Consider the following 9,696-nt stretch of genomic DNA (forward strand, 5'->3'; position numbering starts at 1 on the left):
TATCTCCCCGTGAAACAGACGAACGTGACCACAAATTACAGACATTAGCAAGCTGATAGAGTGAAGGATGATTATTTGTTATCTTACTACCTCCCTTTAGTTGCAGATAGTTTAATAACTTTATTATCTGCCACTAACACCTTCTCAAGATCCACCGGCACTGCGATAGTCAAGATTCGCGTGAACCAAAGCTTACCAGACTGTTCGCATTCAGCTAGTAATTATCCTTTTGTTAAGTAATCTATCGAGTTTTTTTTTTTTTAAATCCCCCTTTAGTTTCGAACCCGTTTATTTTTTTTTTTACTATAAATAATTAAAGTAACTAAACATCTAATTAAATTACAAAAAGATAGACTTTTAGTGTTGTCAAAGTGGAACGTATCTGAAAAGTTGAAACGAAATTGCTGCATTAGTTAAAAGATTCGACACAAACCTACAAACAAACAAACAAACACACAGACGTTGCGATCTAAATAAAGATTATAATAATCAGTTTTTCTCAATCTTACACACGTTTTTATCTGTCATCAAGTTGTATTTGGTTTCATTGGAGAGCTGGATTTCTCATGTATTTGATACGCGTAATTTTTTTACATCTCCTCGAAAACATTCAAAGCTTACAATCGGCTTTACAAATTGAACAGAAATAGTATTTTCGTAAACTAATTTTCATTACTTTTCGCTTTTTCCCCCCTTAGTTGGCAGTTTTTACACACTAAAATAGCCTACTATTTTTTTATTTATTAAACAATGCCCACTATATATTCAGTAATTGTTCCTCATTCACCAATACAACTTTTGTGATGGCTTTCATAGAAAAAAGGATTATGTATATAATATGCAAATTTTTAAACGTTTGAACCTTAAAAACGGTACGATTTTTTAAACCTTGTAGAATTCTGACACTAGTTTTATTGTATGCTGAAATATACGCCGCTTAAACATAAACAAACACAAGCTTTTTTAATAGTACCGAACATTTTCAATATGGCGGAGGTTTTTCAGGTTTCCATGACAACAAAATATGTTTTTTTTTCTGCTGTTTAATACCTACTTTCAAGTGCCAAAGATCGTACAACTATTCAAAAGACTTTAGAGAAGTAAACTGAGCTAATCCCCTGAAAGAAAAAAAAAACTACGCTGGTTTCAGAACAAAACAGAGCCAAGTTGAGAACAATTTCTAAACATTGGAAGTTATTGAAGAAATACAAGTACTCTCAGTATAAGATATTATAATTGTATATATGAAATTTTGTAAAGCTAACTGGAAACCGTAATCCATTTGTAGTGTTCACAAGGAAGTAAAGTACAACTTACTATTACTTAAAACTGTTCAGAAGTTGACATACATCAGCGTATTCAAAATAACATTTTTTTCTTAAATTTCTTTCATCTGATAGATCTATAAACGGTAATCTATGTTCTGGATTTTGAGAAATCAGAGGTGGATAAGTACCACTTCTGTCTACATGAAATCCCTTTAAATTTGACAAAACTAGAATTAGAAGTTCTATTTGTAAAAGACAGTACATCAACGTAACTAAACAGGTACTTAAAGTATCGTAATTTCATTTTCGCAGGCATACAGACACACTTGATAAACTAAAATGTTAGGACTGAGAGTTTCATGAGCAATTAATTAACTACTTATCATAAAAATAAAACAGAAAAAAATTTAACAACAATGTTTAAATGAATAAACAATTACATTCATTACAAAATAATCCTTTAAAGCAACACTTACAAATCCACCCAATCAGACAAAGCAATCTGAAAAACAAATAGATAAAGATAATTGAAAAATCATAGGATAATTTAAATGGAAGCATTCATATAAAACAACAAATCATTGACATTTTATCAAGCACAACCCAACATCGACACTGCATCAAACACAACCCAATACAGACACTCCATTAAACACAACCAAATACACTCCATCAAACACAACCCAATACACACACTCCATCAAACACAACCCAATACACACACTCCATCAAACACAACCAAATACACTTCACCAAACACATCCCCGATACACACACTCCCTCAAACACATCCCCGATACACACACTCCATCAAACACAACCCGATACACACACTCCATCAAACACAACCCAATACAAACACTCCATCAAACACAACCCGATACACACACTCCATCAAACACAACCCAATACAAACACTCCATCAAACACAACCCAATACACACACTCCATCAAACACAACCCAATACACACACTCCATCAAACACATCCCCGATACACACACTCCATCAAACACAACACAATACACACACTCCATCAAACACAACCCAATACACACACTCCATCAAACACAACCCAATACACACACTCCATCAAACACAACCCAATACACACACTCCATCAAACACAACCCAATACACACACTCCATCAAACACAACCCAATACATACACTCCATCAAATACAACACAATACACACACTCCATCAAACGCAACCCAATACACACACTCCATCAAACACAACCCAATACACACACTCCATCAAACACAACCCAATACAAACACTCCATCAAACACAACCCAATACACACACTCCATCAAATACAACCCAATACACACACTCCATCAAACATAACCCAATATTCACATGGGGTGTGTCTCGTAGTCGTAGTATCGAAAATACTGAACACTCATTATAAATTACTAGATCCATTTAATCAAATCTATGAATAGTATGTCAACGTAACACACCAATGGCCTGGAAATACAACATGGATGAAGAAATAAAATTGAAATTTGTATACTGTATATGAAATATATACAAAATAAAAAATGTCTACTTTACAACTTTACACGAATTACAAAATCATCATTCCTAAATTGGTTGTCGTAGATTTAATATATTGTTATCTTAAGATGTACAGTAATGAGCACCAAATACGGTGCGCAAAGTACTATTTTTTGTGCACTTAAATATTAAAATGCAATATGGGTGCAGAACAAATATGGCGGAATAAAATGTTTACAAGTGGATTACTAAAATGGATCTTAAGGTCGTGATTAGTTGGTAGCTAGTAATTGCTCTAAGTTTAAAAAAAATGTTTAGAGTTTATATATATGTTACTATGGAAAACATTGCAAAGTACCATTTTAGTTCAATATTCGTGTTAACCTACAAGATAATGCATCCGCTGGACGTTGTGAAATGTTTTACCCTGAGTTAAACCTAGATCTAGATCTATATATTTTAGTTGTCCTTTATATATTAGCACGGGATAACCATTGGCACTAATAGCTATTAAATAGGCTTGCAAGTAATACCCTAACACCTCGTTCATGAACTTGCCAACTAGTATTTTCAAAAAATAAGTGACTATTTTTATAAAATCGGTAAAAATAATAAAAATCTATATAAGAGTTCTTTGCGTTATTATTATTTAAAATCCTTAACATTGATAATGATAAACTACAAAAAGAAGCTAGCTTAAAGAAAAAAAAAGCTACGATAAATTATGATTAAAAAAAATTAAGCGTATAGTTAGTTATTATTTATTTGAATCTGTAAAAAGGTTTTCATAAAAGTATTTTAAGTAAAAAAAAAAATGCGTTTTTTGGAAATCTTGGTATATTAAAATCTCAAAGCTTGGGCCTAGAAACAAATCACTCACATGTTTTTATTATCAACAGAAATCACGCTCTAAACAATTAATTTTGTTTAAAAAAGTATATCTTTTTTGGCTAACGAGATTTCAAATTTTAAGTAAGAAAGACTGACACTTACAGGCTGATTAAGGCTTGAGTTTTATGAATGTAATCTAAATATATGTCGGCATTTCATTTCATGAAATGTTGCCGGCGTGCGATTTTTTTTTTTTGTTGCCACACTACATCCCAGTGTGTTAAGTAAAGCATGCGTTAATCAGCCTCCACAAGGGCGATGTAGAAGAACAAATGCGGAGAGCGTCGCAGGGTGTTGTAGGTAAATACCGGTTAGACTGCCACCCCCCCCCCCCTCCCCCGAACACACCCAATTCCTAGTTACGCCAAAGGGGTCGTCCATAAATGACGTCACACTCGTAGGGGGGAGGGGGGGTCCGTAATTTTGTGACTGTGTGTGATGAGGGGGAGGGGGGGGGGGGTTCAGATGGTGCGACGTCACACTTTTGCATCATAAAAAAAACTATGTTAGAAAACGAATTTTAGACGTTATTTCGCGTTTTAGAAAACTTTTTTAATAAATTGTAATAGGAATTGATTAAAATACTCTATTTTGACAGAGTTCAGACAAGATTTTAGAAAAATATCGATGTTTAAAAAAAAAATTCAACTGCAATTTTGAGGGGGGGGGGTGTAGTTTGAAGTGTGACGTCGAAATAGGGGGGGGGTCTAGCTTTTTGTGACGACGTGTGACGGAGGGGAGGGGGGGGGGGGAGGTAAAAATCGTCAAAAAAGCGTGACGTCATTTATGGATGACCCCATAGGCACATCTGTCGGAGTTTTGAACCTACCAAACCCTCCACCCGGCATGCGACACATACCAAAACTACTGGTACTTGCTTGTAAACCTATTGTCCTGTCAGTGATTTTATAGTATTACAACTGGAATACCACGAGTTTCATAAATCTCATCTTCTTACATTTAAAAGCAAAATTACATATACATTTTAAAAGATTAACAGAAGAGTAAATAAGTTTAATTTATCTGGCATTTATTACGAGTTTATGAAGTGCTAATAAAAAATAATAACAAAATGATTTGCATTTTAAAAAAACGATAATATTTTTTTATGTTTACAGATGATTTTTCGATTTACAACATTTCTGACAACTTTGATTCTACATATCGTAGTTATACGTGGAGGTATTACATTTATAATGTTATAATTGCATAGTTGTAACATACTACTTATTATTTTAAAAATAGTGAAATAATTTATATGTATCTATTATTATAAGAATATATGTTTCTGATAAACTATTATGAGCCAAAAATTTGTAAAAAAAACTACACTTAATATGTTACGATGTTTTTTTCCTTTTGTAGAATGACATGATGACTAACTTATGTATTGCGCCTTCTGTTTGGGGCTACTGACCGCTCAGCTTTGTCGGACTATTCTTGTGCTACTAAACATTTAGATGCTACTGCCCTTTCAGATATTGCTGACCATTCAGCGGATATGCTTTTTATTTTATTTTTTTTTAGAATTTTTGATCTAAAGCCTTTTGAATACTTTTACCATGTTTGCCACATGAAAGTAAGTATTAAACAGCAAAAATATGGCTAAAAAAAAACTTCATCCGAAATGGAACCCGGAAAAAAACCTCCGTCATTTTTAATTTCCGGTAGTTAAAAAAAAAAACACTTCATTTTTTAAAAATATGCACTTATAGTAATCAAACTAACACGGCTTATATTTCAGTATATATTAAAACTTTGGGAAATAGAACTTTCTGATTGAGATACTGGTCGGAATTCTACAAGGTCCGAAAATCACTCTATGTTTAGTAGGCAAAGAATAAAAACGTGCATATTATTAACCATAAACTTTTTTCTTCTATGAAAGCCATTACTTTTCCGTCGTGACAGAAGTTTTATTTTTACATGAAGAAAGAATACTGAAAATAGGGCAGGCGTTACATTATAAATTAAAAACAAACAGTAGTAGGCTTTTTAGTTTTAAAAAACTGTGAAATGAGAAAAACAGCAAATATTATGAAAAGTTGGTCACGAAAATAACATTTTATGTGCGACTTGTAAAGACGATTGAAAGCTTTGGATGTTCCCGAGATGATAGAAAATACGATTATCAAATACATGAGAAATCCAGAATTCCAATGATGCTAAACTCTATTTGATGACGAATATTAAAATTTGCCAAGGGATCCTGTAATTTTGGGAAATATTAACTTTTTAAAAAATTAATGGAATAAACACATTAAAAAAAAACAATGTTCTCTTGAAAATAATTATTTTCTTAATACGAAAATGGTGAAAGTATTCCAAAGTGCAAGAAACACATTATGACGAAAAATCAGGGTTCTGGTGGTCTTTATGCGCATATCCCCATTCAGGTAGCACTGACCATTCAGGTAGCACTGACCATTCAGGTAGCACTGACCATTCAGGTAGTACTGACCATTCAGGTAGTACTGACCACTCAGGTAGTACTGACCACTCAGGTAGTACTGACCATTCAGGTAGTGCTGACCATTCAGGTAGTACTGACCACTCAGGTAGTACTGACCACTCAGTACTGACCGTTCAGGTAGTACTGACCACTCAAGTAGCACTGACCATTCAGGTAGTACTGACCATTCAGGTAGTACTGACCATTCAGTACTGACCGTTCAGGTAGTACTGACCACTCAAGTAGCACTGACCATTCAGGTAGTACTGACCATTCAGGTAGTACTGACCATTCAGGTAGTACTGACCATTCAGGTAGTACTGACCATTCAGGTAGTACTGACCATTCAGGTAGTACTGACCATTCAGGTAGTATTGACCATTCAGGTAGTACTGACCATTCAGGTAGCACTGACCATTCAGGTAGCACTGACCATTCAGGTAGTACTGACCATTCAGGTAGTACTGACCACTCAGTACTGACCATTCAGGTAGTACTGACCATTCAGGTAGTACTGACCATTCAGGTAGTACTGACCATTCAGGTAGTACTGACCATTCAGGTAGCACTGACCATTCAGGTAGCACTGACCATTCAGGTAGTACTGACCATTCAGGTAGTATTGACCATTCAGGTAGTACTGACCATTCAGGTAGCACTGACCATTCAGATAGCACTGACCATTCAGGTAGTACTGACCATTCAGGTAGTACTGACCATTCAGGTAGTACTGACCACTCAGTACTGACCATTCAGGTAGTACTGACCATTCAGGTAGTACTGACCATTCAGGTAGCACTGACCATTCAGGTAGTATTGACCATTCAGGTAGTACTGACCGTTCATGGTTGTTTGTTACAACTATTCAGTATAGACATTGTAACTCCTAAAATTGAGAAATAGCTTGTACACATTACAGAAAGTAGCCTACCAATGACCAGTTTAAACTTTCTGCACTTTTCCTACATTTTAAAAGAAATAAAACACCTTATATTTCGCTACAGGTGCGACTCATTCAAATTACTTCGTCTTGGGGGTACCCAAGTACAAGGATGCTGTTGCTGAGTTTTCTCTGGCTACACTGTCGCATGATCCATTTATTGTAACTTGCAGAATAAAGGCATACGTATATTCTCAAGGCATTCAAATTTACACTACCAATATTTCTTTGAGGAAATTCAAAACGAGTGTCAAATCGATCGATCTTAAGTAAGGGGATATGTTAATTAATTAGTAGTATAATTTTAATAAAATAGCTATACATAAATGTGTTTATGAATATATATTATATATATATATATATATATATATATATATATATATATATATATATATATATATATGTATATTATATTTATATATGTATATAGTTAGATATAAATAAATAGATAGATATGTAGGTATATGTAGATATATAAGTGTATATATATACTTTAATAAATAAAAAATCTAAGTAAGTAATCTAAGTAATCTAAGAATATATATATATATATATATATATATATATATATATATATATATATATATATATATATATATATATATATATTTATATATATATATATATATTTATATATATAGGCCTATATATATATATATATATATATATATATATATATACATATATATCTATATATCTATATATATATATATATATATATATATATATATATATATGTATATATATATATATATAATATAATATAAAGGCCTATATATATATATATATATATATATATATATATATATATATATATATATTAAGAGGTGTATATAGATTGAGAAAGAAGAGAAAGTGAAATGGCATTTTGCAACCAAATATAAGTATGTAACACGTGATCTCAATTGTTTCAGCAACGCCCAGGAGTACAGATCGATCGTGTTCAGAAGTCAAGAAGACTCGGACACCTTTGCCTTAACTGTCTTGTTCATCGATAAACGGACTGGCTTCTGGGTCGATTCTATATTGGCGGTACCGGTGACCTTATTCAATAAGTTGCAGGTTCTACCTTGGTTTGGGTGACTACTTACGTTTCCAAATTTGACACGTATTTATGTACTGAGTTTTGTGTTAATACATATTGCCTTGCGGAACGTTTTGTCTACACTATGCCGTACCGTGTTCGATATTTTCAAGCGTTCATTAGTTTAAATTGTGCCATTGATGTTAGGCTCCATTTATGGACTTAACTTTAATACGGTTTACAGCCTTTATGATGCCGTGTATTTTTAGTATTGTAATCAAATTATGTTTAATGTTTATTCAAACAGCTATTCAATTGTTCTATTTGTTTGCGTACACTGTTTATATATATATATATATATATATATATATATATATATATATATATATATATATATATATATATATATATATATATACATATATGTATATATATATATATATATTATATATATATATATATATATATATATATATACGAGCCTCATCTGCCTGAGGCTCAAACTTTTGATTTGCACCAACCCCCCTCAAACTTTCGATTTCCACCCTCCCCCCCCCCCCCCCGCAAATTTTTTCCAACCCCCTTAGGCGGCCCCTAAGGTCGGCGGCCGGGGACATATACCATCTCTTGCTACGCATCTGCTATAAAACCCCTAGCTTGTCCGCAAACCGAAAGATAGGATTAATTAGTAAACAATACGTTCAGTGTATAAAATAAATTAAAGGCAGTATTTAGAATATCCGTGTTTTACCGACCATATTGCACTTTATAAATGCATGCATTTTTTCAGTACTTTTTAAAATTTACAATAAAGTTTCATGACTAAAACCATTTCGCACCTAATGAACGTGATGACTTAATATAATAATGGAGAATAGTTGATTAAAAATTATAATTAGTAAACAGTGCATTCAGTGAATAAAATAAATAAAAGATAGCCTTTTATCAATCAATGCTAATTATAATATTCCAACAATAATATACTCGTACACGTCTGCATAATTTGCATTCACATTTTGCTAATTATATTATTCCAACAATTATTCCGTCTTGCAGATTTTGCATTCACATTTTTAGCGTGAGTTCAATTTATTTTTAAATTACCTCCATTGGCAAAATTACTAAACAGTTTAATTAGATTTTTCTAACCTACAGTTATTATGTTATTAAAATGTATTCACTTTTTCTAGGATTATTAACGAAAACGATATTTGACATTGATCCTTTTAATATGTTTTAGCAATGAGCGTGTTTTTAATATTCTCTTAACGTTATGCAAAATTGTACAAATAGTGGAAATTATAAAATAGCTTTATGTCGTTATATAAACAAACCCTACTCTATTACTTATAATACGACAATGCGATGCACTGCAAAGCACAGCTTGGTGCGATGTTTACTTTTATGGTTTCAAAATCTATAGCGATGACAGAAGGAAGGACTGACATACGCTCAGCCCGCTTATGTTATACTAGCTGCATCCCGTGCTCCGCCACGGTAAATCTTTTTTAAATGTACCAACTTGGGAACAGAACAAAACTAAACACAACACAAACGAACGCAAAAAACACAAACAAACGAAAAAACAAACATAACACTCATAACATAAACAAAT

The sequence above is a fragment of the Physella acuta genome, unplaced genomic scaffold (genome assembly GCF_028476545.2).
Source record: "Physella acuta isolate Inbredline_101_S28 unplaced genomic scaffold, ASM2847654v3 ptg000672l, whole genome shotgun sequence".
NCBI classification, from domain to species: domain Eukaryota; kingdom Metazoa; phylum Mollusca; class Gastropoda; family Physidae; genus Physella; species Physella acuta.